Raw genomic sequence first — 18,150 nt, forward strand, 5'->3', positions numbered from 1 at the left:
TCTAGATTGGAAAGGATTTGAAGTTCCTTGACCGCTCCAACAAAGTAGGTGCCCCTATCAGAGCGGATGCGCTTAACAGGACCTCTAATGGCAATGAAGCGCCTGAGAGCGTTGATAAAGCTGGAAGTGTCCATTGATTCAATCAACTCTATGTGAACAGCTCGAACAGTCATACAAGTAAATATAACTGCCCAGCGTTTGCTGCTGGTGTGACCTCCTCTGGTTCGGCGAGTAGTAACGGACCAAGGACCGAATACATCAAGGCCCACACTTGTGAAGGGAGGGTCTGAGTTGAGTTTGTCAGATGGAAGGTCAGCCATCTTTTGGGATTGTAAGAGTCCCCGGAGTTTGTCACACTTGCTCACACATCTTTTTGCTCCTATTATCCAGAGTCCAGCAGTCCTCAAAGCTCCTTCAGTGAATAGCTGGCCTTGGTGTTTGACTTGACTGTGATAGTGCTGTACAAGCAGGGCAGTGACATGGTGCTGAGCTGGGAGAATGAGAGGATGCTTCTCGTGGTGCTCCAAGGTAGCTTCTTTAAGGCGACCTCCTATTCTCAACAGGTCACTGCTGTTGAGGAATGGATCGAGTTTCCTTAGGACACTGTCTTTAGGGATTGTTTCTTTGTTGCGAATACAGTCAATTTCTCTAGCAAAGGTCTCTTGTTGCACAGTGTAGATGATCAGATGTTTTGATTGCTCTAGGTCAGTCACTGAGTAGGTATTTTTACAGCCTTTGCAATTAGTCTTTTTCCCAAAGGAACGGGCTATGTGGGATAAGGTAGTAATAGCTCTAATGAGTGATTTCCATGTGGAAAACCTGGAGAACCGATGAGATTTGAGTCGGTTTTGTGTAGCCACCGTGACTAACGCAGACACTTGTGGACGAACTTCAGCATCCTTGATTGCGTCTATCAAGCTGAAAGTCTCTGATTCAGAAGTGTTCTGTTCTGAATTGTACAAGAATGCAGGGCCTGTAAACCATGTTGTGTCCTTAAGACAGTTGGCTGGGACAGATCTGGTCGCTAGGTCTGCGGGATTGTGTTTAGTTGGAACGAAGTGCCACTGCTTTGGGTGTGTGGATCTCCTAATCCTCAACACTTGATTACTGACATAGACGTAGAAGCGTCTGGTTTTGTTGTAGATGTACCTCAGGACTACTTTACTGTCAGTGTAGAACTCAGTGTCTTTGATTTCTAGGTTCATCTCTCTAGTGATAGTGTCGGCTAACTCCACAGCTAACACTGCGGCACAAAGTTCTAGCCTAGGTATTGTGTGTTCTGGGAGTGGGGCAAGTTTTGCTTTTCCCATGGCAAAACCTATATGGCACTGTCCTTCCTTGTCCCTGATCTTGAGGTAGGCTACAGCAGCGATTGCTTTGACAGAAGCATCACAGAAAACACAAAGTCTTTGGTCTTGGACTTCTGTAGACGGTACAGGAGCATATGGTCGAGGAACCTTTAAGTTAGACAAGGCTGACAAGGAATTTTTCCACTCTGTCCACTGATCTCTTTTCTCGGGGGGAAGTGGATCATCCCAATTCACTGTCTCTTGAGTCAGGTCTCTGAGGAGAGCTTTACCCTCAATGGTGACTGGAGCTACAAACCCAAGAGGGTCATACAGACAGTTTATGGTTGACAGAACGCCTCTGCGTGTAAAGGGCTTTCCTTCCCGACTAATCTGGAAGGTGAAGGTGTCTGACCTTAAGTCCCAGAGTAGTCCAAGGCTACGTTGCGTTGGCATAGAGTCAGAACCTAAGTCTAAGTCTCTGAACTCACCAGAGTGGTCTTGAGAGGGGAAGGCCTTCATCAGTTCTACGCTGTTAGAGGCGATCTTGTGGAGCTTCAAGTTAGAACAGGCTAGCATCTCCTGCGCCCTCTTGAGGAGACTGATAGCTGCTTCAGCGGTGGGTAGGGATTTTAAGAAATCATCTACATAAAAGTCCTTTTCTACCAAGTGTTTCACATCAGGCCCGTAAATGGATTCGCCTTTGCGAGCCGAGCGTCTAAGCCCGTAAATGGCAACTGCGGGGGAAGGGCTGTTCCCAAATATGTGGACCTTCATGCGATACTCTATGATTTCTTTGGAAGGGTTGTTATCTTTAAACCAGAACAATTTTAAAAAGTTCCTGTGTTCCTTTTTAACGAGAAAACAGTGGAATATCTGCTGGATGTCCGCCATGAATGCAACAGAGTCTTTGCAGAAACGGAGGAGCACCCCAATGAGTCTGTTGTTCAGATCCGGTCCTGAGAGAAGAACGTAATTTAATGACACGCCTTCTTCTCTTGAGCTAGAGTCAAACACCACTCTAATCTGACCTGGTTTCTTGGGGTGGTAAACTCCAAATATAGGAAAGTACCAGCACTCCTCGTTGTCTTTAAGGGCAGGAGCTAACTCTGCGTGATTATTCTCAAATATCTTACCCATGAAGGTAAAGAAGTGATCTCTCATGTCTGGTTTTCTCTGGAAATTATGTTTAAGAGAGGCAAAGCGTTTAAGGACTTGTTCCTTGTTGTTAGGTAGACGCTGTCTATGGGGTCTAAATGGGAGAGGTGCGACCCAATTGTTTGTCTCTTCCTTGGCTGTCTCTTTTTCCATTATTTGCAAGAAAAGTCTATCTTCAAAGGACATTGCTACCATCTATGTACTCTACACAGAAGGAGGTGGCTCTTCTCCCCGCCGTCTCAACAGTACAAGTCTTTAGAGAGTAAGGGGAGCTTGGACCCCTAACACCGAAGGTGCCAAAGAATGTGGATCTAGCCCTAGAGTGGTTGCTTTGGTCATCTAAGAGTGCATACATCTTGACAGCTTTGTTTCTTTGACCCATTGGATAAGCTCTAATAAGACAGATCTTTGAACAAGACCTACCGCCTGCAGGATCTTTGCATACTTCAGTACACTGTGTGGTAACCATTGGAGAGTCTGAACCAGTGTTCTCTTGCTCCCCGCCATGCTCGTTGGTATCGCTAGCTCGCTGGGCAGTCCAAGGAGCAGGGCCTGGATGTAGTGCTGAGTTGTGGTCTGATTTGTCACACTCTGTGCATGATACACTAACCTTACAGTCCTTGGCAAAGTGTGATATGGATGAGCAGCACCTGAAGCATATGCGGTTCTCTCTTAGGAAAGCTTTGCCAACTTCCAGAGACTTCTCCCTGAAGGTCCTGCATTTTAGTAGAGGGTGCGGTTTCCTGTGTAGAGGGCATTGCTTGCTAGGGTATCTGACTTTGTCAAAAATGCAAAAAAGGGAAGAGATCGCGCTAAATGATGATAGGTGAACATAAATAGTGACAAAAGTTCAAATAAGTAGTCAGTCCCACCACAAAGGCAAGTAAATCAATTCTCCCAAGTGATGAACTCAATCCACAAAAGAAAGTGCTTGACAGAAAAGATCCTCCACCAACGATATAAAAGCCTCTTACCAGCTGGAATTGATCTCCAAGTTATAAGAGATCAGATGGCGCATGGTAAGAGACATGGATGGATACTATCCCATAAACAGCAACAGCGATGGAATCTTGATAACTGTGTCTTTACAGGTATATGCTCTCGGTATGTCATCCGGGGGTATATAAAGACAGAAAGGACTCACATAGCGTAAAACTGTCTTGTTTAATGAAGAATAAAAACGAAAATGCTCTTACATAGCACAGCAGGTAAGAAGCATGTAAGATAAGCTGGCCATCTCGATACACAGCCCGTATCCGGGTAGAAGATGCGTGGTGACGTCAGAACGCCGCCTCCCTACGTTTGGTCACGGGATACAGGCGGCGCTCTGAATCACCGCGTAAATACAGCGGACGTCGGATGCAGCCTCGATGTGGTGAAACATTCGAACGTCCGTCGGACATCTTGACTAAGGGAAAACCTGATCTAAGTCAAGGGAAAACCGACGCCAAGTAAGGGCAACCAACACGGAAGGAATGAAGTGCCTGCAATAATATGGGTGATACTAATAGCACCACGGGAGTCAGAGAACCTGCTAAGGTCTAAGACATATAACATAAGGTTTATATAGGCTGACTCTAAGTGAATGAAGTGCCTGCAATAATATAGGTGGTATTAATAGCACCAACAAAGGTCTAAGAACCTGCTATGGTCTCAGACATATAAAAGCACATTCCGACAGTAATTAAGCACCGTGACAATATGCACAGATGCTTTTAAATATAATAAACAAAAACAACCGGTTATTTACAGAAATAAAAATACAAAATTAGCACAGGCAGCCATAGTGAAGAGAGTTAGTCCAATCACATGAACCAAAACCCTCCACAGGCACCTAGCTGTTTACATTTGTACATGAGCTGAACTATAAGGACTGCACCAAACTGATCCAGCGTCCAGTGCAAAAAATTAAAAAATAAAAATATAATGTAAAATTATTTTTCATTTCATAAAATGATATGTGACCCGTAAGGACTACGCCATACTAGTCAGACATCAGTTAACCTATAGAGGTTAATAAATATTAAAAGATGAATTTAATAAAAAAGAGTGTTAATTGAAATAGGAGGTAATTTAAATTACAAGCTTACCCATAAGGACTTCACCATACTGGTCAGGCATCAATTTAAATTAAGTCTCTTAGTGGGTGGTAAGCGTCAATAAATTATGTATAACCGCCCATATTAATGACCCAACTCTTTAATCACCACATCGAGCTCACATTCCATCACTGTCCCCAACACTCAAATTAGCTAAAATATTAGCAATAAGTACAATAATCATACATATGGCCTCCTGGCATACGCCTGAAAGGCCGTTCAAAACATCAACATCTGAAGGCAACATGGTAAGGAATAAACAAAAGATGTACAAATTAACCAAAAACAGGATGTATAAAAAAATAATTAGATAATAAAACAGAAATTATGCATTGGCTATAAAACAGTTAACGTCCACCTCTATGTTTAAGCCAAAGGGAGTATAACATTTTAACTTATAGACCCAAGACATCTCCAACCTGGAGATGGATCTTACAAGATGGCTTCCTCTCCAATGGGGGCTATACTTATCTATCCCCAAAAAGATAGTATTTTTGGGGTTCCTATTGTGCGCCGTTAAATAGTGCTTCGACACAGAGTGTTTGGTGTAACCTAAACGTATATTATTAATATGCTCGTTTAGGCGAACCTGTAGGGGACGCTTGGTCCTACCTACATATTGAAGCCCACAAGGGCATTGGAGCATATATACTACTCCAGTTGTGGAGCACGTAATAAACGGTTTTATGGCAAAACTTTTTGATGTACAGGTAGAGTTAAAGGTAGTAGTTTGTCTAGAATTGCAGCCGTTAAGAGAACAGACCTGACATTTACCACACTTATAATAGCCTGTGAGGCCAGAAAAGAACTTCGAATCCATACTAGGTGGGTTCAAGATATTTGGAGCCAGTTTATCTTTAAGTGAGGGGGCCCCTCTGAACACCACCTGTGGCCTATCTGGCAGTAAACCTCCTAAGACCTTGTCATTTTTGAGAATGTGCCAGTGTTTCACAACCAGATTTTTGACATTCGCATGTTGGCAAGAATAGTTAGTAATAAAGGGGTTGCGAAACCTATTATCTTTTTCTTTAACCGTTCTAACAGTCAGAAGGTCACATCTATCGACTTCCTGCACTACGGCCATAGTGTCAGACAGAAAAGCACTTGAATAACCCTTTTCCAAAAAACGTTGGGTAAGAACCCCTGCCTGTTCCAAGAAAGTAGTATCCTCAGTGCAATTACGCTTTAATCTGAGGTACTGGCTCTTGGGCACAGATTTGAGCCATGATGTGTGATGGCAACTGCTTTTGGGAATGAATGCATTCCTGTCAGTAGCTTTGAAAAATGTTGCAGTAACAAAAGCACCATTAATGACAGAAATGGTCAGGTCCAGAAAGTTGACCCTCTCCTGGCTTACCTCACGACTCAAATGGATACCTCGATTATTGATATTCAAGGCATCCAAAAATTGTATTAAGTCGATCTCGGTACCATCCCATAGGAGGAGGATGTCGTCTATGTACCTGGCCCACAGAAGAATCTGGGGCCTAGTTCGGACACAAACGACATCCTCCTCCCATTTGGCCATAAAGAGGTTCGCCAAACTGGGGGCATATTTAGCCCCCATGGCGACACCTCTGTCCTGCCTATAAAATTGGCCATTGAACCAGAAATAGTTGTGAGAGGCCGCATATTCCAGCAACTCTATGATGTACAAAACCTGTTTATTGGGCAAATCTGAATCTCTTTTCAAAAAATGCGAAACTGCCTCCAAGCCTAATTGAGGGGGAATTACAGTGTATAATGAGGTAACATCTGCTGTTACCATCCACAGATTGGCAGTAGGGGTAAGATCCCTCAGCAGATTAATAATATGCCTCGTATCTTTGACGTAAGAAGGCATTTTGCGTACCAAGGGTTGTAGGTAAAAATCTATGTACTTGCCCACCCGGGAGGTGATGGAATCTATTCCGCTGACTATAGGCCGTCCCGGGGGGCAGTGATGGAATGTGAGCTCGAAGTGGTGATTAAAGAGTTGGGTCATTAATATGGGCGGTTATACATAATTTATTGACGCTTACCACCCACTAAGAGACTTAATTTAAATTGATGCCTGACCAGTATGGTGAAGTCCTTATGGGTAAGCTTGCAATTTAAATTACCCCCTATTTCAATTAACACTCTTTTTTATTAAATTCATCTTTTAATATTTATTAACCTCTATAGGTTAACTGATGTCTGACTAGTATGGCGTAGTCCTTACGGGTCACATATCATTTTATGAAATGAAAAATAATTTTACATTATATTTTTATTTTTTTATTTTTTGCACTGGATGCTGGATCAGTTTGATGCAGTCCTTATAGTTCAGCTCATGTACAAATGTAAACAGCTAGGTGCCTGTGGAGGGTTTTGGTTCATGTGATTGGACTAACTCTCTTCACTATGGCTGCCTGTGCTAATTTTGTATTTTTATTTCTGTAAATAACCGGTTGTTTTTGTTTATTATATTTAAAAGCATCTGTGCATATTGTCACGGTGCTTAATTACTGTCGGAATGTGCTTTTATATGTCTGAGACCATAGCAGGTTCTTAGACCTTTGTTGGTGCTATTAATACCACCTATATTATTGCAGGCACTTCATTCACTTAGAGTCAGCCTATATAAACCTTATGTTATATGTCTTAGACCTTAGCAGGTTGTCTGACTCCCGTGGTGCTATTAGTATCACCCATATTATTGCAGGCACTTCATTCACTTTTAGTCAGTTTATATAAACTTTTTTTATGTTTGTTTATTTTTTCCTCCAATCCGGTCCTTCCGTGTTGGTTGCCCTTACTTGGCGTCGGTTTTCCCTTGACTTAGATCAGGTTTTCCCTTAGTCAAGATGTCCGACGGACGTTCGAATGTTTCACCACATCGAGGCTGCTTCCGACGTCCGCTGTATTTACGCGGTGATTCAGAGCGCCGCCTGTATCCCGTGACCAAGTCCTGTCGTGACGAAACATAGGGAGGTGGCGTTCTGACGTCACCGCGCATCTTCTACCCGGATACGGGCTGTGTATCGAGCTGGCCAGCTTATCTTACATGCTTCTTACCTGCTGTACTATGTAAGTGCATTTTCGTTTTTATTCTTCATTAAACAAGACAGTTTTACGCTATGTGAGTCCTTTCTGTCTTTATATACCCCTTGGATGACATACCGAGAGCATATACCTGTAAAGACACAGTTATCAAGATTCCATCGCTGTTGCTGTTTATGGGATAGTATCCATCCATGTCTCTTACCATGCGCCATCTGATCTCTTATAACTTGGAGATCAATTCCATCTGGTAAGAGGCTTTTATATCGTTGGTGGAGGATCTTTTCTGTCAAGCACTTTCTTTTGTGGATTGAGTTCATCACTTGGGAGAATTGATTTACTTGCCTTTGTGGCGGGACTGACTACTTATTTGAACTTTTGTCACTATTTATGTTCACCTATCATCATTTAGCGCGATCTCTTCCCTTTTTTGCATTACTGTTTGTGTGGTATAACACTTTTTGATCGCTGCTTTATTTTCACTTTAACAAGTGCAATATTTTCTTTTTTACTATCTGACTTTGTCCTCTGGGTGAACGATGTTGGAAGACCTATAGGAGAAATCTGTAGAAGAAACATGAGACTTGTTCACTGTCATCCTATGCTGTTTGAAGCTAGGGGGCGTGGTTGATGGCAGTATAAAGTCAAAGCTGGGATCATTCAAGAACTTGACTTGCTTTGAAACAAAGTCTACAAAAACGTTAAATGGTGGAAATGGTACCTGGAACCTTTCCTTGTGTTTAGAACCATATGTGACCCACCTTTGTTGTAGGTCGTAAGGAAGCTTCAGAATCAAAGGTTTAATCCCTCTGGCTGCATCCAGGGAGGCGAGACCCGGCAGGTCTCCCTCTTCTTTAGCAAGAAGTAATTCTTCTAGCAAGTCGGCTAATTCTCGTAGTTTGTGATAACCTCTGCTAGGTATTCTGGGAAAGTCCTCAATCCTTTTAAAACGTGCATGCTCCATAGCCTCTGTTGAACCATAGCACTCTTCTAATCTGCTCCAAATCTTTTTGAGACCAATCTCTGGTTGTTTTATGTAAATGTTCCTGATTCTACTGGCATGTTCGGCAGAGTCTTTCCAAAGCCATTGGACTAGGAGGTTTATTTTATTGTCATGAGACAGGTTTAGACCTTTTATGGTATTTTGAAAGGACGACCGCCAGGCTCTGTAATTTTCTGGCCGATCGTTGAACTTTACAAGTCCCTTTATGATTAGATCGCGACTGGCAAGGAACTTGGCAAAGTCTGTTATAACTTGGTAGGTTTCAGAGCATGTTGGTGATGTACTACTGTAGTGGGAGTGTGGTGTGCGACCATACCTGTCTCTACTTTAAGCTTTCTTGTCTCATACTGTTGTGTAGACAAGGGGTTATCCTGATGTTGGCTTGGAGGTCGAAGGTCGTGGCGTGTAGAAACATAAGCTTGAGCTATAACGTGCTGACCAGGGTTCTGCTGCTTGCAGATCTGAGGAGTTTGGTTCTCATGCTCTGTTACCTTTTGTGTTTGGTCTGCTTCTTCTAGGACACCGTCTATTCCCTGTAGAGGAGAGGTCTCATAGGTTGATTTGAAGTGTTGGTGCAAGTACTCTGACGTGAGTTGCGAGGTATTCGGCTCTCCTTGTTCTGAGCCAAGCACATTGATGCGTTCACCACTGAGGCTCACGGCTGCTTCCAGGGCTTCTGCTTCAGCTATGGCGGTTGCAGCTTCTTTTTCTGCAGTGAGCTTCTCCAGAGCGACATCTAGGAGGGCTTCCTCGGGCTCTAACTGTGCCATGTTGCTGCACTTTCTGTGCCTCTTGCTGTGCCTTCTGTGCCTCTAACTGTGCCTGTTGCTGCACTTTCTCTGTCTTTAGCCTCACTTTCTCCTTTTTAATCTGCATTTCTTGCTCAGCAAAGACTGCTCGGGTCTTTGCCGCTTCGGCTTTCCATCGGGCAATGGCGGCTGCGAGGCTGGCTGTCATCGACTTCCCGGAACCATAAACTTGTGATCTGGTTTTGAGCAAGGATTAGCTACTGTGTGACATGGCTGTTTGACTGAGTAGCGGCCTGTGGGTGCAGTAAGCGTATAAGGCTGCATTCTCTGTATGCTGCTTGGCTGTATGGAAGTGGCTGTATAGTCGGTTGCAGACTGTAGCTCTTCCGTGTGGCTAAACCTTTTCCCCTCTGCACTATCCGTAGTGTTACTGGACAGAGTTTTACCGAATCAGAGTTTTACTGTCCTGGACTCGCTTCCCGTACTCCCGGAGTCTATGGGTAGCTATCTAGGCAGATGACCTTTCTCTGCGCACACAATAATAGACTGCTGTTTCTTATCTTGTGTCTTTATTGGCACGTTGCAGATTTCAATATACATGTGGATGACACACGTGATATGCGGTAAAACTAGAAATAACAAGAATGGTATAACATTACTATACGATAATAAACACATCATACAAACATTATCAGAGGTGGCTAACTACCTCCATAAAAGCCTGTGGAGGAAGAAGAAGGAGATTGCTTACCTCCGATGCCATGGATGGGGACATATTGCAAGCATGCCTTGCTGCCTTGATCTTAAACATGGAGATACTAAAAGACCTTCACTTCCTGGCTAAAGAGGATATGATGATTCTGATGTCACGTCCTATAGAAGCTAGATAAGAATATTTACAACTATATTAATGTTTGGCCAGTAGATGGCGCAAGCGTAACAGCTAACCTGAGACAAACCACAATTCTGGCTTACTAATGCAATAATACATTGTACACACAGTGAATTGTCCTTTTTGAACCTGAAAGGTATCCTGGAGACATAACAGCCGTCATTCTGCTATAGGCCATACGGGAAGTGGTTAAACCAATTAACCAGGCCACAGCCTATTTTGATCCATTTCTATTTTTATGTGTGGTGTGTTTTATGTGTTTATGTGCCTGCGGTCCCATGTGGGCAAAACGGGGTAGCACTTTAATTATACTAGAATGTTTATGATGTTATACATTTTTTTGGATTTAAACCAATAAAGCAGGCTGTGGCCTATTTTGATCCAAGTTTTTATGTGTGGTGTGTTTTTTGTTCATTTACTGTCTATGTATGTTTTCAGGTTTAGCCTGGCGCCTGCAGTCCCATAGCTAAACCTTATTTAATGGAACACTTGAATGTGCGTATTAGATTGTCATTAGAACCAAAATCTGAGTTCATCTCTGAGGCCCCGTACACACCATAGAATCTATCCGCAGATAAATCCCATCGAATGGGTTTCAGCGGATAGATTCTATGGTGTGTACACTCCGGCGGATATTTATCCGCGGATAAATCTCCCCTGGGATGGATTTCCAGCAGATGAATATTTGCTGACATGCTCAACAAATCCATCTGCTGAAGTCCATCCCAACGGATGGATCCGCTCGTCTGTACAGACTCACCGGATCCATCCGTCCAAAGGGATTCCCCGCACGCGTCGTAATGATTTGACGCATGCGTGGAATTCCTTATATGACAGCGTCGCGCCCGTCGCCGCGTCATAATCACGGCGACGGCGCGACACGTCATCGCCAGAGGATTTCGGCGCGGATTTCAATGCGATGGTGTGTACACGCCATCGCATAGAAATCTGCTGAAATCCGCCATCGCTGGACCGTATCCGCGGATAAATCCTCTCGTGTGTATGGGGCCTCAGACTTAATGCTAAAACAGATATCTGTAGATATGGGGGCGGATTCAGATAGGTTAGATAGATCTTTAGATCCGCGTAACCTATCTGATTTACGATCCGCCGCCGCAAGTATTTGAGGCGAGTGCTTAATTTAGAAAGCACTTACCTCAAAACTTGCGGCGGCGTATCGTAAATCCCCCGGCGGAATTCAAATTCCGCAGCTAGGGGGAGTGTACTATTTAAATCAGGCGCTTTCCCGCGCCGATCCAACAGCGCATTTGCCGTCCGCAAATGTTCCCAGTGTGCATTTCTCCAAATGACGTCGCAATTACGTCCGGCCGTATTCGCGAACGACTTACGCAAACGACGTAAAAAATTCAAAACTCGGCGCGGGAACGACGGCCATACTTAACATAGGATACGCCGCACTTACCCCTGCTATAGCAGGGGTAACTTTCCGCCGGAAAAAGCCGAACGCAAACGACGTAAAAAAAACGTTTCTGAATCGGCGTAAATGCTCATTAGCATATTCGACGCGTAAAAGACACGGAAGCGGCACCTAGCGGCCAGCCTGGAATTGCAGCCTAAGATCTGACGGTGTAAGTCACTTACACCTGTCGGATCTTAGGCATAGATACGACCGGCCGGCCTTAGAGATACGCCGTCGTATCTCCTATCTGAATCTGGTCCATGGTGTGCAGATCCATTAAACTGTCTTCACAAAATGCAAAATTATGTAAAGAAGCAAGAAAGTAGGATAGCTCTAGCTATCAATTGAGAATTACTGATATTAGTTATAATGTTCTAAGGGGCTCAATTTCTTTCTGATCCTTACCATATTTTCATATCCATGGCAACAAAGACTAGCTGTTACAGTATATGCTGCCAGACTTCAGGACAATATGGTATAAAATACTAAGTTGATACTTTTCTATATCTGAACCAAGTCATGGCAAACTGATACCTTGTGCGGGTATGGTTGTTGTGTGAAATATACAAAGGTCTGGTTTTAAATTGTGACTCACTAGGCCTCTTCTGATTGGCAGTTTAACACCACTGTATTAGAACAGGAATATTTCTCATTATTATATAAAAATGAACCGACTCCCATCCATCATACATACACTATTAGGTAGATTCACAAAGAGTTAGGCCGGCTTATCTCCAGATAGGCGGCGTAGGTGTAGATATGCTCCGGCGCGCTTTTGCACCTTACTCACAGAACAAGATAAGCCTGAAAATAGGCTTTTTCCGACCGACGCAACTTTGCTAAGCCAGGTGCATATTTAGGCCCGATGCATCTTCCGCTTGCATTGATTTCCTATTTAAATATGCAAATTAGGGAGATAGGCCGATTCACGAATGAAAGTGCACCAGATTTAGGCTAAGCCCGGTGCAATCAAGTGTTACATCAGGCCTAAAGTTATTCCACCAAAAAGGTGGAATAACTTTGCACCAGGACACAGGTCAGCTGGAGAGCAGCTCCATCAGCAGCGTTACGGACGAGCTGAGCAAGCCGGGCACCCACACTTGCAGGACAACACATCTGTGTGCCAACATGCCAGGGGCAGGCGTGCTCCTAGCACTACTAATGGGTCCACGGACTCGTAGGAGGGCACGGGAGAGGATATACAGCACACGCATGAACATCTTTGCCATGGGGGAAGCAGAGGTGTATCGCATCTACAGATTCAGCCATGAAGCCATCCTGGATTTAACCAGAACCCTGCAGGATGACCTCACCAGCCCAACACACCGCTCACATGCAGTGCAGCCACTGGTCAAGGTATTAGCAACACTGAATTTCCTGGCCAGTGGATCTTTTCAGCGAACAAGTGGAAATTTGTCTGGGATGTCACAAACCAGCATGAGGGGTGACACCCCTTTGCCAGCAGGAGTGACACCCCCCCCCCCATTCACACACCAGTCACACTGAAGCAGCACTCCTCACCGTGTGCTGGCATAACTCAAAAACAGCTCATGACCTGAGCAAAAAAAAAACATAATCCAGCTTTTATTTTGCCTTTCTTTGGCTTCGCCTGGTGGCAGCAGATTGGCTCCTCAGCTGCCTGGGCGGAGCCTGGGGTGGTGGGGGGTGGTTGATCAGCAGGAGGCTCATCAGCAGGTGGACCACTCCTGCTAGGTGACGGCTGCCTGGGCGGAGCCTGTGGTGGGGGGGTGGGAGATCAGGAGGTGGCCCACTCCTGCCAGGTGACGGCTGCCTGGCCTCCAAGGCAGCGGCAATCCTGGTGAGGACCAGGTTAGTTTGGGCCTGCATCCTGAGCTGGCGGGTGAGGTTGGCCCTCTCACTCTGCTGCCTCTGTCTCCCCTCCTCCTGCACCGCGGTGGTGTTGACCTTAACAGCCTCACAAAGGCAATCCACCTTGGTGGCCAGGTCGACCATACAGGTGGCCACTGCAGAGCTGTTGCAGCTCAAATCCTGCACAGCCTCCCTCAGATGGCCAGCATCCTGTGCGATTTTCTTCATATTCCCAGCTAGATCCCCCATATGCTGGGTCTGGAGGGTTTGGTCCTGGGCAATCTGCTCCTGCACGTCGCCCACTACACCCCTGGTCTTCTTGGTCGCCTTCCTGTGGCCAGAAAAGGCAACAGAGCGGGTGTAGGGGGAGCCCCTGGTGGTGGTGGCCCTGCTGGTGGGTGAGGGTGAGGGGCTTCTTATAATGGGGGTGGAGGTGGTGGAGGGCCCAACCATCACAATGCACTCATCTATAATGTGCCCGATCTGGCCAAGGTCCACCGAGTCGTCCAAGACCACCTCAATAGACCTGGTGTGGACTGTCCCCTCCTCCACAACATCTTGGGGGTGTTCATGTGGCTCCTCAGAAGAGGTGGTGGGAGGGCCAACAGGCCCAGATGGGCCCGCCCCTTCCTGCACATCTGTGGATGACATAAAGCAGTCACATGTTGGGGGACCCACACACTTGTCACATGTTCCCTTCCCCCACCCACACATGTTACACACCAGATAGGAAATATAAAACACACTTACCTGTCCTCAAGACATCTTCCCGGGAATCAAACCCCTCAATCTGCTCCCTGTGCAGACACCGGGCGATCCTCTCCTCCTCCGGGGTCAGCACGAAATCGCAGGGTGGGCCACCCCCAGTGCCAATCCGGTGCTTTCTGATTTTGGCCACCTTCTCCCGCACCCGAAGCCGCAGATCGTAAATTTTTTGTAATATATGATGGCCAAGGCGGGGGACATTGCCAAGGGCATTGACCCTGGTGGCAATAGTATCATAAATCTCCTGCCTCCTGGCACGCGTCGTATTGCGGATGGAAGGGCCATGGAGGGACTCATAGAACTCCTCCATCCCATCAATAATAATGGCCCTCTCCTGGAGTTTAAAGTTTTTTTTCCTGTGGGTGACAGGAGCTGACACGGGAGCTGCCACTGGAGCAGACATAGTCATTCAGAAACTGAACGCAAGGGGCAAAATTACCAAGCTCAGGGGGGGGGGGTGGAAAGCAGGATGTAATTTTGCAAAGACCAGATGCATGTCTGGCCCAGCTGTACTTGTACACTCGAGCCTAGCCATTAGGCCGGCCTACAACAGGAAGTTCGGATAAAACATCACTGAGCATGCTCCGTTGAAGTTAGGCCGGGCGTAAGCCACTGCACCACGCTCAGACAATCATTTACATAAGTTGACACCCACTTCCACTTGCACCGACTTAAGCCTCCAACTTTAGGTTTGGCCGGTGCACATTGGAGTGCAAAATCTTGGTGAATCATCAACTTTGCTCTACAGATTAGGCCGGTGTAGCCTAAACAGGCTAGGCTAGGCCAACCTAAAGTCAATCCGTCCAGGGGATTTCTCCGCAACAGTCATGCTCCGCACGGGGGTTGCATCTGTGTGGTTGGCCTCATGGGTAAGCTGGCCGCGCGGGCCACAACATCGCTCAGCCTCCCCGATTCATTCAATGTGCTCACCCCCTGGGAGTAGACAATCTTGGCAGCCGACGGTAAAACTTTCCTAGAGGAGGCGACGGTACTCTCGTCATCAAGGGCCTCTGGCTCCCCGCTCACCTCGGTGAGAAAGGTCTCCGGCCATGAGGCCTTCTCCTCCTCCTCCGCGGCAACAGCTCCCGAGGATAGGTTCACCCGATATTCCTGCGGGGGTCCAGCCACCGACATGGTGGCGAACAAGGGCGCCCGACATTGCAGGCATCGGACGAATGGCAAAAAATGAATGGCCAGTCCCCCGCACCGGGGACACAGGAGGCCCAGCATCTCAGTTCCTCCGGAGGACAGCAAAACAAACTGTCCCGCTGTGGACAGTCGGATCCCTGTGTCTTTCACAGACATTCCAAGTCCCACAGGCTCAGTATGTAACCTTGGCGCAGTAGTAAGGCGCCTTAATGCAGCTGTGGCCTTCAAAGTCTCGGTCATTCTCAGCAGCGAACCGTTCCGGTCAAAGGAGAGGGTGGTTCTGGCAATTTGGCATGCCAATGGGCGTTCCCTCTCTAGGTGGCGCAAAATCACTGGGGAAAAATGCACGCAGGGGAGGGTGGCTCCTCCCACTTGGAAAACCTGTCCAGGCACGTTGCTGGCGCGCACCAATTTGTACGTACGCCCAGGCTCAGCGGTGCGAGGTTAACCCCCTCGCTGCCGGACAGTTTTTACAGGACACTTAACGCTATTCGTCCCTTTTTAAATCGCACTCATACTTTCTCTGGTTGTCAGTAGCAACAGCCACAATCCCGGACGAGCCCCCACGTGTAGCACTCACCCCCGAAAAAGCCGCTGATTAGTTTTGGGACCGGCATTCTAAGTTACCTTCTTGACTTGGTCTAGGGGTTATTTCTGTGAGTGTGAGCAAAGAGCAAGTGTCCAGACACCAATTCAGTTTTTCAATGCTTTACTCCAAGGCCCAACCTGGCCAACATAAACATGGCACATGATAGAGAAGGTTGATGAGCGTAGAGGAACTTTTAGTATCAGGCCTTGGATATTCAGAGAGAGCAAGCCTGCTCTCAGCAATAGTGTAGCTCAATTCGTCGCCACCCCAATCCAGGTGGGTAAAGTGCCCCCGGACAGGCAGCTATCTCAGGCCTGGCAGCCGGAGCGTCACTTATAAATCACTGGGAGGAAACAGACCTCTGCCACAGGCCTGACTTAGGGCCTCTGCCACAGGCTGGATAATTTTGGATTTGTGATAAAACAGTTTAAGCAAATGCTCCCAGTCAGTTCAGTCAATGTCACCCACTGACAGCTTGAGCATACCTGTCATACGGTGTGGTAAACGGATCCCCGATGGTTCGTCTGGGCCTCCTGAATAACCTCTGGTTCTAGGTTCTCCCGGGCCAATCACCCATCGCACAGCTCCCAGCTTAGGATCCTCTCAGCAGAAGGTAGGGACCCAGCAAGTCGCTGGGGCCCCTTTCAATAGTAGGAAGAGGCTCAGCATTGTACCCGGCCTCAGCATGGCAGGACACGGTGGCAGGGCCCATGGATGCGCGTACCCTGAAGGTGGGTACCGCGCCTGGAACTCGGGTTCCGCAAAACAGAGCCCGCCAAAAGCGGCTGCCCCAGATATATCCCCCCCAGCATGCCCAACAACGGAAGACTCCTCTAAAAGGCTGCTGGGAGCAGGTGGGTCTGCCAGAATCCCTCTAGCACCAACTGCCGCCCAGGGGTGTCAACGTACCCCTGGAGCGCAGACTGACCTACAGGACAAATTCTGGAATGGACAGCAGCCTAAATTTCCATAATTTGTGAATGGGAGTAAAACTAAGCCTCCCAATCCCCACTAACTTTTGGGTAGTGCCCGTACTGAAAGTAGGGCACTATATATCGTTGCGTTCCGCAATGCATGTGCACTATATATCGTTCTACAGCCACGTACCTTCTCCCTAGAAGCCACTAAAGTGGGCTTCATAGTTTCCCTGCTTCCAAACCTGGGCTCACCACCTTCTGGAACAGAAATCAGAAGCTTTAACTAACCTGACCACCTTTTTGATGCTATGGCCCAGTTTTTCGAGGACCCTCAGCTTTCTGCAACCGCAGAAGCTACGCTGCATACCCTACAGCAAAAAACACAGGGTGGCGGAAGACTACGTCGCTAAGTTGGGGTACCCCAGACCTTGGATGCACTAGTCAATTTATCCATACAGATTGACCGGCGCCTGAAGGAGTGAAGATCGGAGAGGGCAACAGGACCCGTTACGCTCACCTGGCTCCTTCAGCACAGCCAGCTTCCGCACCTGACACAACTGAACCCATGCAATTGGGGGTACTCTGCCCTTACAGTGGAAGAACGTTGGTCATAGGTTGAATAACCTGTGCCTGTATTGCGCTCTCTATCTTGTTGCAGCTTCCAGGAAGGACTTTTACGCACTCCCTAAGGTGCATAAGGGCGTCTCTCCACCACCAGGACGACCCATCTTCTCAGGCTGTGGTTCACTAACTGAGAATGCGAGTAGAATTATTGATGAGTACTTATATCCTCATGTATGGGGACTTTTTTCCTATGTGAAAGACACCATAGATCTCTTGAAAATTACAGACTTGCTTGTAATCCCCATGGATGCTTGGCTAGTTGCTATAGATATCGAAGCCCTCTATAATTCCATCCCTCATTCACATGGGATACAAGTTATCAGAAGCTTTCTCAGTGAACAAGACAAAGATTCAAAGAAGTATAATAACTTCATTGCTGAAATGTTGGAATTTATTTTAACAAGTAATGTATTTCTCTTCAAGCGCTCCCACTACCTCCAGGTGCAGGGTGTGGCTATGGGGGCGGGCTGTGCCCCCTCCAATGCCAACCTGTACCTGGGGGGGTGGGAGCGCGACCTCTTTGGAGGTGAAGACAATGATGTACCTCTGGCAAATGTGCTGACGTGGCATAGATATATTGACAACGTTTTTATGGTTTGGGCTGGATCAAAGGAGGGTCTGGATATCTTTTTGAACCAGCTACAA

The sequence above is a fragment of the Rana temporaria genome, chromosome 6 (assembly GCF_905171775.1).
Source record: "Rana temporaria chromosome 6, aRanTem1.1, whole genome shotgun sequence".
NCBI lineage: Eukaryota > Metazoa > Chordata > Amphibia > Anura > Ranidae > Rana > Rana temporaria.